Source organism: Rousettus aegyptiacus, unplaced genomic scaffold (assembly GCF_014176215.1).
Source record: "Rousettus aegyptiacus isolate mRouAeg1 unplaced genomic scaffold, mRouAeg1.p scaffold_m13_p_6, whole genome shotgun sequence".
In the NCBI taxonomy this organism is placed as follows: Eukaryota; Metazoa; Chordata; class Mammalia; order Chiroptera; family Pteropodidae; genus Rousettus; species Rousettus aegyptiacus.
This window is the reverse complement of record NW_023416309.1, coordinates 83,970,576-83,992,263: the sequence shown is the minus strand read 5'-3', so window position 1 is coordinate 83,992,263 and position 21,688 is coordinate 83,970,576. Positions and strand designations below refer to the sequence as shown.

Here is a 21,688-nt window from a genome sequence, read left to right as displayed (position 1 = left end):
ATAATGTTACCTGTATGTATAACTATGACTGTTACTAATAAACCTTTGAGACACTCAGTTTTATGCCCAACAAGAAATCAGTAAGTCTTTAAAATCTTCTCTTCCTCCTTTATGGGAGAGTATTTCTAGACACTAATTTTCCCATCTAATGTATAGGAAACTGAATGATTCCACAAGCTGCGTTAATTGATGAGACCTCAAGTGTCCTTTTCTAGCTTGAATTTTTGGATAGTAAAGTCCATGGGGACCACACACAAGTACCGTGACAAGAGAGTTGTTACATTAAGCCTTTTGATAGGATTTAATTGGCGAGGAAGCTTTATGACATACTTGGGCAACACACTGAAGGAGATCCCATCTGAGTTAATACTTTAGCCAACCACTAAAGAGGTCTATTCAGATGAAGTCCAAACATGCAAGGAATGCTCCTAACTGTCTGCCTTTGGTATTCTGCTCCCTACCCTTTAACAAGACTCATTCTTATGGTGCACATACTAGTTAGCTGACTCATAGCTTTGAAACCCTGAATAACAAACAGACTGAGCCAGATAAGCAGCAAACTCCTGGTTGTTGAAGGTCTTCAGAGTACAGCCTGGTGGAATTCTACACACCACCGCAGGGTGCCAGCCGTATCTCTGATTGTAACTGGGGCTCTGCACAAAGACTGCACCAACACTTAGGCACTCAGCAACAACTTCCCACCTATGCATGCAAACACACTCCTCTTCCCATATGTCTTCTTGTCATTTCTACTGTAACATTTCAGTTGACGCTGGAGAGTAAACTTAAGCAGAACCTCTCTGGATCTGATGGATCCGTGAAGCGGTCTATAGTGACTGAAGGCTGTGATGCACGGAAGGTCTCTCCAACTCTCTGGTTTCATTAATAATATGCTACTGAACACCAAAATGAGGATTCTGAGTAAGTAACTGGCTGCAAATCCATACTAAGATGAACAGGAAAAGAGCAGGAGGCAGTTCTGCTGGAGATCCCGTATCCATACTTTGGTCCAATTGTTGATCATTTGTTTCTTCACCTTCACTGCTATATCCAGGAAGTGGCATTTCTCGGAAGTGATTACTCTGTAGCTCAATTCCCTTTGGGAAGTGTGTGTCTTCTGCAATGGAGCAAGTGTGATCATCAGAGGCTGTAGCTCTGTCAGGATCTCAGTGTGCCATGCTGTTAATCCTGGAGCCAAAACTGGAGTCTCTACTCTCTGGCAGTGGCAAGAGTTTACACATACTTCATCCTTTTTAAGATTAGAAGCATATTTGTAGTTTTCAATTGCTTTGAGTTCCTGAAGACTGTGAAGCTCAGGCCAGCGGCATAATCGGCAATATACAGCATGTGGCAGTCCTTTTGGATGAGCTACCTGAAGACGACCATGGAGAGACCTGGTTTGTCTAGAGAAGGTGAAAAGACCTGTTGCAGGCCACTAATCTACCGTATTTGGTGTACTCAGTCCCCAAATTTCAGAGCAAGTTCTTCGTATGGTGACACATTTAGTATTACAATTCTGAGTGGTGATGGCTTTCTCAAGCTTATCTAATCATCCTGTTTGCTTTATCTTCTTCATCAAACTTTTAACTGCTTTCTCAAAGCACTTTCCTTCCTGTCCATTCTGCTCCCCTCCACCTGCTGCCCCAGATCCACCAGCTGATTCCTTCCCTCCTGGCAGTCTCTTTACAGCTGGTGGAGTGAACGGAAAGATGGAAGACATGTTGTGACCACAGGCAGCAAATCACACTAAGACAAGATCCTTCTTCATCTAACCTGGACTGAGGCTCTGGTCCCGCCCCACCAGAACCAGGGGGCCGGGACCTTTTGTCTCTTCCTCTTATGAATGGAAGGGAGTCTAGGAAGGATAAGGGGAATGGGCGATTGCAGGTGGAACCTAAAACACCCTCATACCATCCTGGCCTCTCATGCACATCCCCAGCCAGTGCCCAGTCTATGGCTGGCCTTCCTGGGTGCCCGCACAGGGATGGGGCCCAGCCTGTTAGCCACCCAAGGGAACAGGAGGATGGGGATGTGAATCCAGCCACCCACCCCACCTCCTTTCAGGGTGCCAGCATCTCTGTCTGCTATATTTTTAAGCAGGCATGGCTAAAGAGTCATATTATTGGTGGTTGTTTGATGGAAGTGAAGTATAGTTTAGAACGTGAAGACTCTAGGGTAGATCCTTCGTGGAATGTATCATTTACTAGGAAACAAAGATGCTTATTCAATAAGAAAAGACAGAAACATTTTGCCTTCCATACCCTAAAGCTGCAGTTCAATGAAACTGAAAATAAATCTCACAAACAAGAAGGGGTTATCCGGTCACACAGAAGTTAACAGTCCTAAATAAAGCTATGGAGAGGGAAGCAATTCAGAACAGAGTATTTAAAGAACAAAGATATAAACACAGCACGTCATAGAAATTTATGGGATGCCGCCATGCTAGTACTTACAGGAAAAAGTATTGCTCATGATGGCCTCTATTAGTGAGAAAGAAGAAAAATGAAGAATGAAGTCTCTACCTAAATAACCCAGAAGGGGTACAAATATTCAAGAAAGGAAAGAGGGAAGAGTAATAAACCCCAAAACAGAAATGAATAAAACAGAGACATAAAATTGAATTTGAAGTGCAAGCTAAGCCAATGCTTCCCAAATGTGGCAATGCATCAGAATTATCTGGACCCTTGTTCCAACCACAGATGCCCTGGCTCAAGCCGGGACCTACAGAATCAGACTCATGGCGGACAAGACCCTGGAATTTGCATTTCTGCCCGATTCCTCTTATGATTGTTACGCATGCAGCATAGTCACCTCCCTAGCCTCTGCTGTTGAGAGCCATTTCTATGCTGATTTTCTCCCATGAGACTTAATGGGCCAACATGGCTTCTGGTAACCTTGGTCCTCTTCTCTCTCTGTGGTGGAGCAGCTAGGTCGCCGTGGGGCAACAGCCTCCGGACGCAGATGATTGGTCTAAAAGTGGACACTCGAGCCTGGCTGGGCCAATGTGTCCTTTTCTTGGGAAAAGAGAGTTGTGCAGCCTCCTTCTCATGGTCTGGATTGTTAACTGTGAGGTAATAAGCTTCCTGACACCTGATTTCCCACCCTGTTGAGTAGCAGGAGGAGGAAGCTGGTCTGTAGTGAGAGGCTTAAGGCAACATATAAAGGTCTAGAGGCCAGAGAGAAGATGAAATCCCAGCATTCATTCAAATCCTTGCTTCCTTTTATCCTGAGATTCAGTTGCTTTTCTGGTTTCCAAGAGCTGCTCCCATGCACTTAAATTATTTTCCCTTCACGTGTAAGCTGGCTTGAGCAGCTTTCCCATCCCATACACCCAAGGACACATAGCTAATTCATAGGTTTAATCAATTCCTTTCTTTCCAGGCAGGGGCTTCCAGTATCACCATCCATACTCATCCTCCCAGGACAGTAGTAAGAACATAGTTACAGGTCGTACCTTCTGTGCCTTAGTGACAATGACACTTTCTGGGTCCTGGTTGACAGAGACCTGTCATAAGTCAGACTCTACTTTCTTCTCTGTGACATGTCTTCTTAAATCTTAAGTTCAAATCTGATTATGCAGCTAAATAGCCACAGAGATGGGTACAGATATTACAGTATGACTGAGGTGGCTCATCCTTTGGATGATTATGGAATAAATCATAAGCCATAGAACCTATATTCATAATATATTTTTTTAAATTAATAAGACACAGCTAATTGGTGTTGTCAAAGTACTCATCACCAAAATATTCAAGAAATATATGTTGAATATCTCATTCAGACTGAGGACAGTGTTCGGTCTGGGTATTCTGAGATGAGTAGCACATAGTCACTGACCCATGGGGTCTGCTTGGTGAAGGAGACGTGCACACGAATAAGCAGAAAGGACAAAATGTCAATGAACAAGGCACAAAGGAGTACCGAGGTGGGGACTCTGCTTGAACTGGAAATGTCAGAAAAGGCTATCCTGGAAAAGAAGCCGGTTGCCCCAGGTCTTTACGAATGCATTCACGGGGGAATCAGGCAGCAGGAAGAGCGCGTGGGAAGGCGCGGCATGGCCTGCTTAAGAAAGTCAGTCATCTGGGTCGCTGGAGACCGGAGGGGCTGTGGGAGAGCAACAAAGCAGTGTCGAGCAGTGTTTGGGGGCGAGGAAACTGAGGATGTGAGAGAATTGAAGTGATTGCCTTCCATGGGGACACGTGAATCTGAACCTCGGATTTTACAACTGCAAAAAGCAGACTCTTTTTACTAGGTGGCATGAGTGACAGACCAAACTTGCTTTTGAAATTAGGTCCTCTGACTGCCCTGGGAAGAAGGGTCAGGGCTTAAAGCAAGGAGACTAATCAATACAATCTTACATTAAGCCAGGTGGAAGGTGACCTCCTTGCCCCACTTCATTCTCATAGTTATCTTTTATAGGTGGGTACTATTATTTTCTCCCTTTTGCAGGTGAGGAAAATAAGAGCTCCAGAGGCTGAGTGGTTTACCAAAGGGCGCAACGCTGGCATGTGGTGATCCAGGCAATCTGGCTCCTGAGCCTGTGATCTCAGTTACTCTGCTGCCTCTTAACCAAGCCGATGGCCTCTGGGGTGGAGAAGAGACAAAGGAGTTTAATGATGCTTGAGAGAGAGAATTGCCAGGACTCAACGACTGTTGAGATGGGTCTGGTGAGGGAGACCCAAGGGCGACAGTTAGGTTCTGGTTGGGCAACCAGTGGACCAAACCTCCTTCACCTAAGGGAATATAGGACAGAATGTGAAGATGATTTGAAGAGGAAAGGGGTGGATAATGAAGCTAATTTGGGACATATTGATTTTGATGTGCCTGGAGAATTGCTAAGCCAAATTTGTGTGGATTCAGCATATAATCATAACTCATCCATCCATTTAACAAATAGTTATTCGATGCTTAATTTGACAATGTTGTGTGCATCATTTTCAGGCTAAAGCCTCCTCCTGAGGAAGAGACCCTATTTTGCCATGTTTATTTTTTATATCTTTTCCATATTATTTTATTCCCTTCTTCAAAATTTCCACTCACATCAATCATCAGTTATTAATCACAGATGACAGAGTTTGTGGCTAAAATAACATTTTCCCCTCTCAAAGCCACAGATGCATGACGGTCATTGTGTGGCAGGGCAACTTTGTGCTAACCTGGGGTCTCCTCGTCATGGGAGAGCAGTCAGGGAAGACTTGGAAGTTCCGGTCTTTTTGCCTATCTTTTCCTAAGTGTCTGCTCTTGCCACGCCAAGTGCCAGAGATGAGAAAGACAAGGTGCCTGCACTTCTGGAGTTCCCAGCCTGGGGAGGGGAGGAAGCCATACCTCTGAAAAGGGGAAGAGATAGGCTGCCTTTGCAGACGTGGTTATGAAGGGTTGTGGCTGAGGGAAGCGTGCAAATCCATTGGTCTTGTTTCTCATTGTGCCTGCCTGTTATCCTACCCTGGTGTGGTGAGGTGGAAGCCACAACCACAAGCTTTGTGATGCTGGAAAGCTCACTTTACCTCTCTGAGCCTCACTCCCCCTCATGTGTAAGTGGTAATATGATATCTACTTCATAGGTAGTATGGGGATTCTATAGGAAACTGTTGCAAAGTACTCAGAATATAGTAGGTCCTTTTCTTCTGTCAATCATTTAGGGGTCTTGATTAGCTTCTCATTTCAGTGATGCTTATAAATCCACTTGACCTTCCATAAGTTTCTGTGGATGTGTACATAGGTGACTTTTTGTATTTTTATATAGGTACAATACATATGTATGATTATATAAATTTCAGATTAATTTTCTGCAGAAAAAAATAAATTAGGTTCTCATTGATGTGATTTTTTAATGTAATTGTACAGTGTGGTTTTATTCCTCATATTTTACATTTCTATTGAAAGGACTATAACTTCAAAGAGAGTTTCTAAAAATTACCCATATTCCTTAGACATTAACACACCCCATTGTATCTTCCTATCCTTATCTATACATAATCGCAGACAGCCATATTTTCCCAGAGTTGCATCATGGTCTGCTCCCTGTTTTGTTTTGTGCTTTTTGACTTAATCATTTTGCAAGTGCCCGTGTGTGTGTGTGTGTGTGTGTGTGTGTGTGTGTGTGTGTTTTAATGCCTTTGTATCAGGAAGTTCTGAAGGTTTCATGATATTTCATTGCACTGATATTCTGATATTCTTTAGTTAAGAAAACACTCTTCAATGCTTAGTATTTCAGTCTTTGCCTGTGATCTTTCTGGATAAATAAGACAGGGATAAGAGCCTGCCTGTGTCCTTCTGGGCACTTGGATCTCCTTTCCTAAGTGAGAGCTCACTTTTTCATTTTGGGCCCCCTGCTAAAGAATTAGGGTTTGATTTTAGAACTCAGTCTGTTTCTTTCCTTCTAGATCATGTGGGTAGCCTTGTCCTATTTAAGAGGCAAATGTAACCATCTCCATTGATTGTTACTTAAACAAAGAAAGAGATTTATTACATTTTGCTGAAAGGACATAATGTTACAAGGAACATATAGCTAAAGATAATGAAAATGACAACCAATCTTTATTAAGTACTATGTGTCAGGAGTTCCTCTAAACTCACTGTGTCCTCACCTCAGCCTGATGATGAGTCAGGTACAATTCTTAGCCCTGAGTTAAGAGGGAGTAGAAGTTAGAGAAGTTAAGTGAGTCGGCCAAGTTCACATATCTGGGAGGTGACTTGAACATGGATGCTCAGGAATCCAGGTCTAGGTTAAAATCCCAATGGTGCTATTTGTAAATTGGGTGTCCTTCAACAAGCCATTTGACCACTCTGAGCCTCAGTCTCCCATACGTGAAGTGGTAGTGACAAGACCTACTTTGAAGGACAGAGGTAGCTTTGGCAAGATGGCTCACAGAGCAGCTTATCCAGTAACTGACATGCGGTATTTGCTCAGTAACAGTGCCAGCCTCCTTGCCTCCCCTTCCTGAAATGCTGGGATCCCGGCCTCCCACTCAGCCTTTGCCTCTGGTGCCAGAAAGCCATCTCCATTTTCTACTGAAATATTTGTGCTCTTCAGTGGTATTATTCTTTGGACTTGTAAGCTCACTTTTCCTGGGAATATTGGTGACTCCTTCAGACAATGCTTGTGGTGAGAAGCCAGACCCCATCTCTTTCAGTTTTAATAACTCAGTGAGTAGAGGGAAGTGAGTCTTAGGGTGAGAGCCCAGACATCAGAAAACAGCCCCTAAACAACCCTCAGGCCAGGTCTTTGCTGGCAAGAAGAGGCAGCTTTAGGACGACATACTCCTTACATTGCAATTTCACAGCCCTGAAGGTTCAGACAGAGCAGGAGAGGAATTAACTGCCCGAGGTGGGAGCACCTCAACTTCTTCTAAGTACAAGACTCCTGCCTGCTCTGATTTTACTACGAAGAATACCTTGACTACAAGTTTGAGTCTCCTTGGGCTTTTCCCAAAGCTGTGACTAGGGAGAAGTAGGAGCAGAATTCCAGTAAGAACAGAATTCCTACTATTCCCCACCTCCCTTCTATATTTCCACTGCTGGGCTGGGTTGCCTCCTGCTGGGGCCAAATATACCCTCACCTTCTACCCTACCCTCCAGTTCAAAATAACACCCAATTCCCAGCGGCTTTCCATCATTTTTAGTTTTTCCTTTCTAATTCCTTCGGAGATGATCTTGAGAAGAGATTAGCGTCCATACTTGTTCTGAATCTTGATTGGGTCTAGAACCTGAAAAGAAACCTTTATTTTCTATCCCTTTTTAGCTTTTGACATCTAATATAACCCATTCCACGAGGCCTTAATCATTCACATATATACATACATGCACACACATGGACACATGGGCTATTCCTCAAACATTGCTAGGGTAGTGGGAGAGGTGCGATAGGAAACTGGCGGACATAGTCTTTGCCTTCACTCTGCCACGAACTCCTCCTTCCGAGAGCACCAGAACTGCCCATGATTCTTGATCTTCCTCAGACTCTGATGCCCAGGTTTATCTCTGATGCTATGAGGTGCCCCAGTATTCTTCTGAGACCTCCCTATTTTCTTAAGATACTTATTTATTCTTTTAACACATATTTATGCTGCATTGTATATTTGCCAAGAACTGTGCTAAGTGAAAAATTTCTGTCACTTACAACCAAAAATGTCTCGGCTAAGATACCCAGGTATTATTATGTTTATTTTATAGGTATGAATGTGGAGGGCAAGGGGGCACAAGTAAGCCTAAACTAAAAGTCCTTAGCCAGTAAGGGTGAAGCTAGGTAGTATACCTGTGTCTGAGCTTTTTCCTCTGTAAATCATTGGATCTCTGTAAATGGCCAGTGAGTTAGTACTGTCCCTCGGCCTGGACCACAAAGCACCAATAAATCTCCCAAGGAGAGCTACAAAGATAATTTTTTAAATATCAAGTTTCCTATGTAACTTAAAAATTTTAATATCATGTGTGATTTTAAAAAATCGTATTTTATTTAAATACTCTTTTTCTTCCCCTAGTAAAATATCTGGGGGGGTCAGAGAGAAGAGAAAAAGGGGCAAAAATAGAGACAGAGGCAGAGAGAGAACTTTCAAATATCATTTGATGCCTAAATGTCACAGGCTTAAAAATTTCAACAGAAATCTCATGCATTCTTTCCCAAAGGTGGCTACCCTTTAAACAATGACCTTTAAAAAAAACCTCAAGCAAACAAACAGCCCTGATACTGATGACATGTGTATTTTCTTTTCATCAGCCTGCACATTCCACTACTGACAGGATGAATTGTATCAGCCCAAATGGTCAATAATTTGGGCGGTCGATCTTGGCATCTAACAGATTCTTTTGGACCACATCTGTCTGGGGGGATTGAGTCCCTGGTTCTTCTAAGATGAGATGGTATAAGTAATTGTCATTTCCTGTTGTTGTAAAATTCCATTTCACTTTCCAGCTGCCATGATTTATCTGAAGACTCAGGGAAGGCAAAGTCGGAGCTCAGAGACATCTATAGGAAAACATATCAATTACATTGCAGATGCTACCTCCTCAAATACCTCAAAGAATCTGAAGCTGATGTTTCATAGTGGAAAGGGCATGGTACTTGAAATCTGAAGGCCTCAGTTCATGTCTTAGTGTCATTAATAAATTCCCAGAGGGAGTTGTAGGGCCAAGGAAGTCTTTCCAGATAATAGCAGATGTTTTGTAAGCCTACTGGAGACAGCGACCCTCTTGAAAAATACAGGTAGTAAGAGCTCTGCTTAAAATTGGAACTTAGAACAAATGTACACTGTGAGACTGATACATCTTTGTAATTAATATTAAACATGTTGATACATGCAAGAGACCTTCCTAAGCTGATGTGGGATCAGACTAGCTTGGGTCAAGTTTCAGCAGGCACTGGGTGACAGAGAAGAAGGACCTGGGTGAACTCCACACATAGAAATAATTTCCTTAGCTGAGGAGAAGTTAGAAGTTAATTATCTGAATTTTACTCTGTATATTATGATTACAAATATTCTATTCTCAGTCTTTTGCCCATCTTCAAAGACTCAAATACAATAGCCCTTTCTGGTATTAAGAAAAAGGTAAACTCTGTAAACAGTTGTCTATACTCACTGCCTCCAGTTCCTTTCTTTCATTCTCTCTTGAATCCATTCCAACAGCTCTCATCAAGGTCCCCAGTGACCAATACCAAATCAATTCTCAGTTCTCATTCCCCTTGAATTCTCAGACGCATTTGACTCAATTTCTCACTCCTTCCTTCCTGAGGTGGTTTCCTCCCGTGGCTTCCAGCACACCACATTCTCCTGACGTCTTATCGCCCTGCTCCCACTCACCGTGTCTTCTTAGTGTTCCTTCCTGATTTCTCCTTCCCTTCCTGGATTTTAACAGTGGAGAAAGTAGGGCTGTCAATGAAACTTGTCTCATATGCTTCCATCCAATCCTTGGTGAGCTGTTCCAATTCTATGTCTTTAACAACCATCTCTAGGCTGAACCATTAAAAAAAAAGAAGCAGTATTTTGTAGATCAAAACGGTTGAATATTGGCACTTTCAGATGGTTAAAACTATGACTCCCAAACGTTATCTCCCACGAACTCCAAACGCCTTCATCTGCTTATATATTGTGCTTGATATCTTCCATTGGATGTCTAAGAGGTATTACAAACATGGTTTGATCAAACCAAATTTCTGATAGCTCCCTTCTATCCCGACCCCCTACCAAACCTGTTTCTCCTGCGTTCTTGCTTGTTTCAGTTAATGGCAATTCTAGTTTTTGAATTGTTCAGCTCAAAATCCTTGGAGTTATCCTTGAATCCTCTATTACTCTGACAACCAACATTCAATCCATCTGCAAATCCTTTTGACTCTGGTTTCAAAATGTATCCAACCCTGACAACATTTACCATCTCTGCCGCATGTCTCAAGGCATCGTTATCTCTCACCTGGCTTATGCAATAACTTCCTAATTGATATCCTTGCTCTGTCCTTGCCTGCTAAAGCAGCTGAAGGACTCCTATTAAAACACAATTTAGATCATGTCGGTCCTTTGCTCAAAAACTCTGACTTACTCAGAATTAAAGTCAGAGTCCATACAATGGCCTCCCAGTCTCTGTAGAGATCTGGTTTCTGTTTCCTCCCTGGCCTTAACCTTGGAATTCTCCTTCTCACCCACTCCAGGCATATTGGCTTCTGATAGTTTTTCTGCACATATTTCTACCTCAGGGCTTTGCACTGGTGAGTTTCTCTACCTGTAAGGTAATCTGTCAAGTGGCCCCTGTCCATCCTCCAAAGGAAGAAGAGGCAATCTGCATGATAAAGCCCTTGCCAGTTTCTTCTCCTCTCCCCAAAGATGATGTCCTGGCCTAAAATTAATCCTTTCTTTTCTTTTGTTAATAACTCCCTTGCCCCATCCTTCTTCCTATAAAAACCTTCCATTTTGTACAGCCCCTCAGAGCACTCCTCCTATTGCTAGATGGGATGCAGCCCTATGGCGTAATACAGCTAGTTTGATCTTCACATTTACTAGGCTGAATTTTGTTTTTTGACATACTTCTCTGGAGCTTAAATACACACTCTCTCTCAGTCTAGACAAGGGGGTAATTAGGTGGAGATGAAAGGGAGGCATGAGCTAAGTCAGAATTAGAACTCAGACCCCTGACCTCCTAGTCCAGCCCCTTTGGGAATGTTTTGGGTTTCTTAGTGCAGCTGAATTGAATCTTCCCTGATACAGAAGATCAGCCTGTTGAGAATATTGAGTTCTTCTGGTTATGACAATGGACTCATCCTGAGCTATCTGGGCTACGTTTGGTAGATCACCTGTCAGCCTTAGTCAGGTAGTAAATGGAATTGTGAAGATGCCCTGGAAGAGCATGAGGAGTCAGGAAACCTGAGTGATGTCAGTAAGTTCATGGTTTTATGCAAATAATGCCCTTTCCCCAGGGGTCAGTTTCTTCATCTGGAAAAGGGAAAGTCTGAATCAGAACATTTCTAAGATCGCTTCCAACCTTGATGATCACAGCTCTGAATCAGATGCCTTCCACCTACCTTCTCCACTAAGTTCTCTGAGGCGAGGCTCTTGGTCTTTTTCCTTTTCTACCCTTCCCAGATTTAGAGCAGGACCTTGGATGTAATGAACGTTCAGTAAACATTTGTCAAATGAATGACCTGTGGCTACAGTCACGTTGTGGTTCAAGATAGAATGGAAACTGAGGTCTAGAGAAAGGTCTGAGAATGAAGAAAATCACCATATAGGGTTCTGTTCACCTTGTCTGCCTGGTCTGGCAGCCCAAGCTTCCTGTGGTAACAGGGTAGATTCACTGTGGTCTTTGTGTAAAGGAGAGAGTATTGGTATTGATGTCAGATGGCCACTCTGCCCCTTGCCAGCTGATGGCCTTTGGCACTTGACAAACTTCTTTGAGCCTTAGTTTTTTTTTCTTTTTCCAAGGGGAATATCCCGCTTGCTCTTCAGGGTTGCTGAGTTGCAGCTAGCTACTCATGTCAAGCTCTTATTGCAGCCCCTGGCGCACAGTGGGGATTATGGAAAGTCCATTCTCCTTCTCCCTAGATCCCAAAGCATCCTCACTACATGCTGTCCAGTGAGGGCCAAGACTCAGGGGCAAAGACCAGCACTGCTTGCTTTCTCCAGGGAAGGGTTAGAGCCATGTGTGATCCCTGGAATGAACTTTCCTGATGTGCTGTTAGATTCAGCACCTTCAACTCTGTCCTTTACCATAATCTCATACTTCAACACAGCAGCTGGCAGAAGACACAACCTTTAAGGAGACCTGGGCTCAAAATTGTAGATATGAAGTTTATTTTGGGTCATCCACTTCCTCCTGAATATCTGTCACTGTCATGAGCATGGGTGGTCCCAGATTGAGGGACCACTGGCCAGCAGCAGATGAAGTCAAGAGTAAGTAGATCATAGCCCTGGGCTTCTCTGCTGGTTGCCTCTTGGGCAAGTGTCTGCACCAGGAAACCCAGGTCACAGACCAAGGCCAAGGAGCGAGCCCAGAGGCAGGGAAGCCACTGGGGATGTGGTAGGGACCAAGGGAGGGACTTGGAGGGGACAATGAATCACTTTCTCAGTTACTTCACGCCAATGTCTAAAGCATGCATAGAACCCTGCAGACCTGGAGTCTGACATCTAGCTTGCTGATTACCACTGTGTGACTTGGACAAATCATTTAACCTCTCTGAGCTGTTTCCTTCTCTGTAAATGGGCATGAAAGCATCCACATGGCTGGACTGCTGTGACGATTGATGAAATAACATACGCACCGGGAATACCAGTAGGTACTATGCTTGTCACTGTATTTTCTCCTCCCCACTACTCGGTGAGGTAGGTATCATCATCTCATTTCAGAGACAAGGAAATGGAGGCTCAGGAAGGTTCAGTCTTATCAATAGCGACCTAGCAGGAAAGAAACACGGCTGGAATATTATCCCAGATCTTCCCTCCCGCCCGCGCCCCTAGCCCGTGCTGATTCCACTTCAACCCAGTGGGAAGGGGGAGAGAGAGGAGGGCTGAGGCGCAGCCGTCCACACCTACCTTTGCCTGCAGCAGCTTAGCTTCCTCTGTGCTGTTTCGAGGAGGCAGAGTGGTACCCACAAAGGGTTTCCCTGCCCAAACCTGTTACTAATTTTGGTCTCTGCGGCTTAAACCTTCTCAGTCACATCTTCCTGTGAAGTCCTCCAGCCTCATGCCCCAGGCAGGGCCAACGTCAGGGAGACACCACCGAATGCTCCACTGGGCGATGCTTTGCTGAGGTCTTCCACCCCTTTCCTTTCCTTTCCAGCAGTGGGTATCTCTTCATTGTAGCGTCACCAGTTCCAGGAACTTTGTGGACTTTACTTTCCCTTAGTGTGGACACCAAAAAAAAAAAAAAAAAAAAAAAAGGAACAGAGTATGTGGATGACTCCCCGCCCACCCCTTTGCCAGGTTACACAGCAAAAAGGTCTCTGTGGGAGAGGTCAGCTCCTCGGGTGGCCGCCTTGAGTAAGTGGCAAAAAGACCTGGTTAAAGACCGCAGCCCCGTAATGGTCTCATTTGTCCTTGCTCCCTGCATATCAGAATCTTTTGCTGTAGCTGGGGAAATGCCGCTTTGGTTTTGCAGTAGGAGTTTGGATCTTTCTGGTCATCAGAACCTTCCTCCACGCCCCTTGGCTCCTCCCTCACACTGCCCACAGTTGATCGGCCCCCTCCACCACAAGGAAATTCCAGTACCTTCCTTCTAATCTCTGCTCCTCTCTGAGCCATGCGAGGTGCTGTACCACCCGCACTCTGTGCAAGTCGGTAGCACTGTGATCCTCATTCTAAAGATGAGGACACTGAAGTTCAGAGAGGTCTAGTGACTCGTCCAGGGTCACAACCCTGGCAAAATATAGAGTTAGGTTCCAAACTCAGGTCTTTAGACCCCGAGCCTGATTCTCTCTTCACTATGGCCTGCATGGGTGGGGACGGCCATGCTCTTCATTCCTCTCTCCTGAGGAGCGACTTTTCTTGAGAAGAATACGAGCTCCACAGCTGACGTAAACGAAGTGCTGACAGTGTTAGGCTTGGCTTGAGCTCCTTTCAATCTTCGCAACACCCTGGACAATAGGTCCTATTACTCTCTTTGGTTTATAGCTGAGGAAACCAAGGCCCACAGAGATGAGTAACTTGTCCCAAGTCATACATCTAGTAGATACGTGGTGGACGTGTGAACTTGAACCTGGCGCTGACAGCCTCAGTGCCCAGGGATGGTGCTTGGAAGGAAAAGGATGGATTTGAGACAAGTGGCTGCTTGTGTCTGGGTCTGGATTTGAATCACTGGTCTGCCACTATCTAGCTGATGAGGTCTCTCTTGCTGCAGGTTCTTCAGCTATGAAATGTGAATGCTATCTCTTTCACTGTTGGGATTGTGTTGAGGAAAGAGAGGCATCCAGAGATAATGCTTAATATGGTCTGGCCCTGGGCACAGAGTAAGGGCTCAGTGAACCCGAGTTTCTTTCTTTTCTTTCTAGGCTTCAGCAAAGTCTCGGAGCATGGGGAGAGGATCTGGGGACATTCTGCTGGAGTCAAAACAGATTCCATCCTGAGTCCCAGGCAGCTTGCTCTTTTCAGCCTTCCTGACCCTTTCTTCGTGGGACCATGGGAGAGGGTGGGTCCCGTGGTTCCCTTTCTGTTTTCCAGTCTGAATTTTAGTCTCCTTCTTCCCCTTGGCCACGTTGGTTTTCCTTTTCCCCTCCGTAGCACATGGCACATGGTTTTCCACAGAAAGACCCTTCTTCTTAAACTCTTATCTGCTTCTCGTGGTTAAGATTTGGCAGATGCTTTGAGTGGGCTCATCTGTCTGAGTCACCATCCCCTCCCCAACTCCCACTGATTCAGCATCAGGTTGCTCTTGGTCTCCTTCCTGCCCTCATTCCCCCGCAAGGTGAGCTGCTCTCTGCTGCACTCTGATCACTTGGCCCCTGCTTTCCAACTGCTCAGAGTCTATGACAGAGGACAAGGTTCGATTTTAAGCTCCTACTGTCTGAGCCCCTACTCTGAGCCAGGCACTGTGCTAAGCACTTTCTGTGCATTATCTTGACTCTTGCAACATGATCATGGTCAGTTAGTAATTGTTTCCTCTTAGATGTTCAGGGAGGTTAAAGAATTTGTCCCAAATCAAATAACCAGAAAGTGGCAGAGCCAGAACTTGAAACCATGTCTGGCTAACTCCAGATCCCAGGCTTTTAAACACATTCTCCCCTGTGATATTTGGTCTGGGAACAGAGAAAAGGACACACAAAAGTCCCAGGGAGAATTTGAATGGCACCTCACTCACTCAACTTTTGAGGAAAATTTGGTGTGCAAGCATCCACTTTAAACACAAAAGATGCCCTGGGATTTCCCAGAGACCAAGAGAGCCACTATGTGTGGGAAGGAGGAAGTGTGACTCTTTAGTGGCCGGGGGTTTTTAGAACTGAGGGCCTCAATCCCTGAAGTCTAGCATCCTGGGGAGGGCTTCTCACCTTCTTGGAGGTCTGGGCTGTACACCTGGGCTGAGCTCCTCATTCCCTTCGCCAAGGGCCCTCTGCGAACCCATGCTCTGCCCTCAGGGATGCAGGGCCAGCAGGGTTAGACAGACATAATGACAAGCGTTTGTCAGGGCTGCATAACAAAGGCCATGATGGAAGCAAGCAAAGAAAGGACTCTGGGAGCCTCAAGGAAGGCTCTGAAGAAAAGCAAGGGCCCACTCTCCCCAGAGACCACCAAATCTAGTGGAGTGTGACAGAAGGTCAGAGAGAACTGAGTTCAAATCCAAGCTCTGTCGCTTTTGAGCTGGGGGAATCTACAGCAAATTTTCTCTGGGCCTCAATTTTGCCATCTGTAAAATGGGGATAATTGCAGCTACCTTGCTGGAGTGTCATGACTATTAAGGGAGGTGGTGTTGTGAAGTATCAAGAGGTATCAGATGCCACTCTCTACTTTCAACCTTACCTTGTCCTATTTAACAAACATCTTCACCAGCAGCCTGGGCATTGTCAAAGTCAATGACTTGATGCTCAGGTTAGACAGTATCTCTAGGCTCTACCTTTTTGTCTTGATCACAGGGTTTTAGAGAAGAGTTTGAGGATAATTTGGGACCACTTCCATAACTATATTCTCATCACCATGTTGTATATCTAAAGCTAAAATAATATTGTATGTCAATTTTAATTAAAAAATTTGTTTAAAAAAAGAATCACAAGAAAATCTTAAAAAACAAACAAGGCAAAGCAAAGCAAAACAAAACAAAATACTAAAAACAAAAAAGGTATCACCAGGTAAGCTGATGTGGAAACTTTAAATCTAAAAGATGCCACTGAACTCTTGAAATTGGGAGGCTTTACAGAATAGGGTTAAGAACACAAATCATGCTTTGCTTCTTGGCTCCACAGCATAAAACTGATTGAACTTAGGCACGTTTTTTACAATGCCTGAAATCCTTGTATCAGGCCTTAAATTCTTCTACTGCTGAATGGGGACTAAGAGTACTTTTAGGAGAACACAGAAAGATACAATGAGATAAGATATGCAAAGAGCTAAGCACGCAGCACGCAACTCGCAACTCGGCACATAGGAAGCTCTCAGTAAATGTCAGCTGGTCTGTGACTGCTTGGGAACTGTGACTTAACCTTAGGGAATGGCAGCGTTGACAGGGACTCAAGGGGTCACCTAGATGCATAGTTTCTACGTGGGGAACTCAGGGGCTGTGGAAGTGCCTCTGGAGCCCCTTGTCAGAGTCCAGGGATGGGGTGGGAGCAGCCTACCCATCCTCTGCCTCTGTCTCCCATCTGTTTCATAGTTTGGGGTTCCCTGTAAGAGCTATTTAAGTAAAAGTGTGTGTGTGTGTGTGGCAGGGGCGGGGGGAAGTTTTTAAACAGTTTAACTACAGATTTGTCCCAGTGACTTCCAACTCCTCATACCCCATGAGGACCTTTGGCTCTCTTTTCCCTGTTAACCCCATGGTTTGAAGAGTTTGGTCTATCCTTAACTGCCTATATTCAGCAGTATGAGGCCTTAGGTCTGGTCAAGGCAGACTTTTGGAAAGAAATTTGGCAACCATTATGATCAGGAGCTTCCATTGCTATTTCAGGGTCTGAGAAGAATCTGAAACCCCGTGCCCAAGACTTGGAGCTCCTCCACTTCTTTTCCTACAGGGGACCACATCTCCTGAGCCCCTTCTGTGGGTCAGGAGCTGTGGTTGTTATCTTATTTAACTGTCACAAGCACCCTTTTTCTGATCCCCATTTTAGGCTCAGAGAACTGAGGCGTGGGGATTGGAGTGGTGGTGGTATGTGGCCTGCCTAGTATCACTTACTTACTAGATAAAGGGGTTTCAAAGTCCCAGCCCACCGAGGGTTTATCTATTATCTGTGTGACAAGTAGAGCCACTTTCTTCCTTGCAGCGGGTCTGTCTGCTTTGTCCTCGTAAAATGGCCCAACACCTTTGCATGTTTCATTGTTTGGAATTTATTAGTTTGTTCCCTACATTAGTGGAGCTATGCAAGAAAATGATGGTCAACAAGATGGCACAGGTGGATGAATTGTGTGAAGCCATGAGTTGTCTGGGTTTGATTTCATTTATTACATTGCATCCATGATCCTGCAATAAAATATATTCACACATATGCATAAACATATTTCAAGGAATGCATGCTCAGAGACATGGTGTCTGCAACACAGCCTCAGATGTATATACTCTACTACACGTGTGTTCTTTGAGGCATGAACATGAACGTAGGTACCCCACACAGAGATGGTTGTATACTCAGACAAATGTATGTGCCCAGACACACATAAGCATAGATACACGCATATGCACACTAATTAAAATAAATTTTATTTGAAGCCAGTTTGACCAGCTCTGTCTTTGAAAAGAAGAAGGGATCTGAGATTCACAGAAAGGAAAATGACACTAATAATAGGGTATAATTAAATTCTTACTAAGGCAAAAAAGCCAGGGAGAGTGGAATAACAACACCCAATTCTGAGGGCTACTTTTTGTAAAACGGGCGTACTTATAATTACTGTTAATAGAGTAAACTGTTACATTTCTTCAGGAAATATTTTTCTTGTATGCTCCAGTAACCAGATTCATACCCTCTCTTCTCAAAATTCCACTTCTGGGAAGCTAATATAAAGAAGAAATCACAAGAAGAAAATGTGACTTATAGATAAGTAGTCACAACACAGTGTTATTTAGGAAGTATTGGTAGCCAGCTAAATATCTATAATTAAATTATGTTACCTTGGTTTGAGAGAATATTTTTCAGCCAGCACTATGGCAATTATGACGACTCGGGGGTGTCACCGAAAATACTTATGATAAAATCAGTGAAAGGAGAGGACAGATTGGGTGTTCACTGTGATTGGGATGATATAAAGATTTGTCTACAAAGAGCTAAATAATGGAAAGTGAGAAACAGGTTTTGGAGGGTGCTAGGGTTATTATTAATTTGTTTTGCATTTTAAAAAGTGTTTTTGTAATGATGATTTCAGTTCCAAAACTATATCATGAAAGATAAACCCAATCTAAGCCATCCTGATAACGGCAGTAGAGATTTAACCCACTCGTCACGTAGTCACGTAGTGGTGACTAAGCCACTCATATGTGCGAGGAGCTGCGTACGCAGACCTGTGCGTGCATAAAAATGCCACGTGTGCATTTGACTTCGCCAGCCTCCTAGCCTCAACCTACAAGTCTTTTTTTTTTTTAATTTATTTCTCAATTATAGTTGACATATGATATTAGTTTCAGGTGTACAACATAGTGATTAGACATTTATATACCTTATGAAGTGATCACCCCGATAAGTCCAGTGCCCATCTGGCACCAAACATAGTTATTACAATAATATTGATTATATTCCTTGTGCTGTACTTTACATGTCTGTGACTATTTTTATAACTGGCAATTTGTTCTTCTTAATCCCTTTCACAATAGTCTTAAAAGACAAACGAGGAAGAGGCTATGGTGCTTTACACGCCTGAGGCTCTGTTCTGTCATTCTTCTAAGCCCTAAACTTGAATATTCCAGGTAATCTCTATTTAACACCAATGTCTGACCTTACATCTAATATCATCTCCAGATATACAGATCTCTCTTCTAAGACTACATTTGGTAGAAAAAGTTGGCTAGAACAATCAGTAGGGCCAGAGACCAAACCCTTGACTTTCCATGAACTAGCTCTGTGACCTCTGAAAATCATTTGCATTCATTGAGAATTTAACCCATCAGGTATTGTGGTAGATTCTCCCCATCAGTAGATTTCAAACTTTAGGAGCACCAGAATCACCTGGGCCAGGGAGGAAAGGTCAGGGGTGGGATTGTTAATGCAAAGATTACTGAGTCTCACCCCTAAAGTTAAGGCTTGGTAGATCAGGGGTGAGCCCCAAGAATTTGCATTTCTAATAAGCTCCCAGGTATCTGTGGGCCCGGTATTGAGAGCCACTGTTCTACATATATTATCTCAAAAATACCTTGCCAATGAAGTCCCTTAAATATTACTCTCACTAACTAAGGGGATAGAGAACTTGAGTGACGTGGCAAGTCATTTAACCCTCTCTTTCTGTTTTATTGACTCTAAGATAGGGTAATAAGATTACCTCTTCTCTTTCAAGGATTAAATAATAGAATGAATGTAAAAGGACAATCCAGATACTGGTAAGGTAAAGTTTGATCTGAGGTACACACACACGCACACACACACACTCCTCTATTGTGGAGACCAACTGCCTGACTTCCTCTTCAAGTATTGATCATCTTCAGGTGTCAGGCCACCCTCCTGCTTGCTTTTATTTGTTTGTTTGTTGTTGTTATTGCTGCTGTTTTGTCAGTGAGAATGAGCTGGCTCAGATGTAGCCTGCCTGCACGGTTTCTGCTGTCACCAGAAATCCTTAGCAAAGACACAGCATGCATGCACTGCTAGTGATTCTGCAGATGACCCAAGATCTGTAGTCTCAGGCTTATCATCTGTCCACTGTGCTGCCTGGGTGAGTTGGGAGCTGAGAGCATGCAGAAGAGAGAGAGGAAATGCGAGGTGTTTGATGAGGTTTTTGCCAACATCCCCTTTCTTGTGGTAACCAGAGGGCAAGCTTGATTCAGCATCTCCTAGCTAGACACATCCAACCCAAACTTTGTGATGTGGGGACTATAGTCAAACAGGCCAGAGTCTGAATCTTAGAGCTACTGCTTTGTAGTAGTGGGCCAGCATCTCTGTGCAGCTCGGTTTCCTCATCTGTAGTGTGGGGAAAACGATACTGACCTTTTCTCGGTAATTGTGAGGGTTTAGTGAGATAGTAAGTGTAAAGAGCATAGTCTGATGCCCAACAAAGTTTTTTCTGGAACTTGACAAGATGGCTCAAACATTTATATAGAAGAGTAAAGGGGTGAAAATGTCCAGAATACAGCTAGCTGAAAAACGAAAAACAAACAATAAGAGAGAGAGAGAGAGAGAGAGAGAGAGAGAGAGAGAGAGAGAGAGAGAGAGAGAGAAGGGAAACTCACTTTACTAGATAACTATGAATTTTATGAGTTATGAACAATGCAGTGATAAGAAAGTTGACCAACGGAATGAAATAAGAAAGCCCAGAAACAGAACCACATATGTATGAAGTTATGGTATGTGATTGTTTGTCACATCGATGGGGCAAGGAGAGTCTGTTCAAAATTTAAGCCTAGAAAATGACATATGAAAGAAAAGGTTAAATTGGATCCTTACATCACAGTATATATAAAAATCAACTCTAGGTGGTGATTAAATGTTAAAAATGTCTTTAAATTTTTTTTTTAAACATAAACCCTAATAGAAATATTTTGTAAACTTCAGGAAAGAAAAAGATTTCTTAGACAAGATACAAAAACATTGCCTAGAAAAGACAAGACTGCTAAATTGTTCAGTATTAAGATCATAGGTTTTCTTTGTTAAAAAAAAAACTTGAAAATAAGTTACAAATTAGAGAATATATTACAATACACATACTAAAAAGGATTAGTGTAAGAATGTATTAAGAGCTTCTCCTTGAATATAGGAGACCATATTCTTTCTTTTCTTTTGAAGAGGCTGCAAATTTTCATTTATTTATTTATTTTACATCGTTTACAAATTTTATTGAATAACCTTTAAAGTTTTAAACTACAATTAAAGTTTTAGTATGGCCAAGTTTTATGAATACTTCAAATATCTTAAAGAACAGACAAGACGCAAAAATTTATAGCTAGCTTATTGTGAAGCTAATGACTTTTAAGCTTCAAGGCCCCTCATTCACAGAGCATGGGAGACTATTCTTATTTAAAATGATTCAGAATATATTTCTCTGCATCATGGGCTTTGGGTATGTAACTGTCATAAACCAGAAGAATGTGAGCAGATATGACATGTGCCATATCCCAGCAGAAGTTTTAAAAGCATTGCAAGTGTCTGCTAATCCTCTTTCTCTTAGACCCTCTGTTGGAGGAATGACATGTGCTAAGTAAGAGCTGTTTCTTCAGCCTGGGCCTGGGGGTGGGAAGACATGGGGCCAGGACCTGACCCACAGCTTGGGGCAGAGATGCAGTTGACCTGCAGACTCGAGAGCAAAAAATAAATGTTTCTTGTTATAAGCCACGGATAATTAGGGGGTTGCTCATTATTGCAGCAAAGCAGACCAATATGAAAGCTAGTACCTTGAAGTGGGGTGCTGCATTAACCAAGGAACAAATGTTTGTTTTTGGCTTC

At 43.4% G+C, this 21,688-nt stretch overlaps 1 pseudogene; it reads right to left on the bottom strand.

The window, feature by feature from the left end:
- Positions 1-319: 319 nt before the first annotated feature.
- LOC107519946 lies at positions 320-1,720 on the bottom strand (annotated as a pseudogene).
- Positions 1,721-21,688: the final 19,968 nt, after the last annotated feature.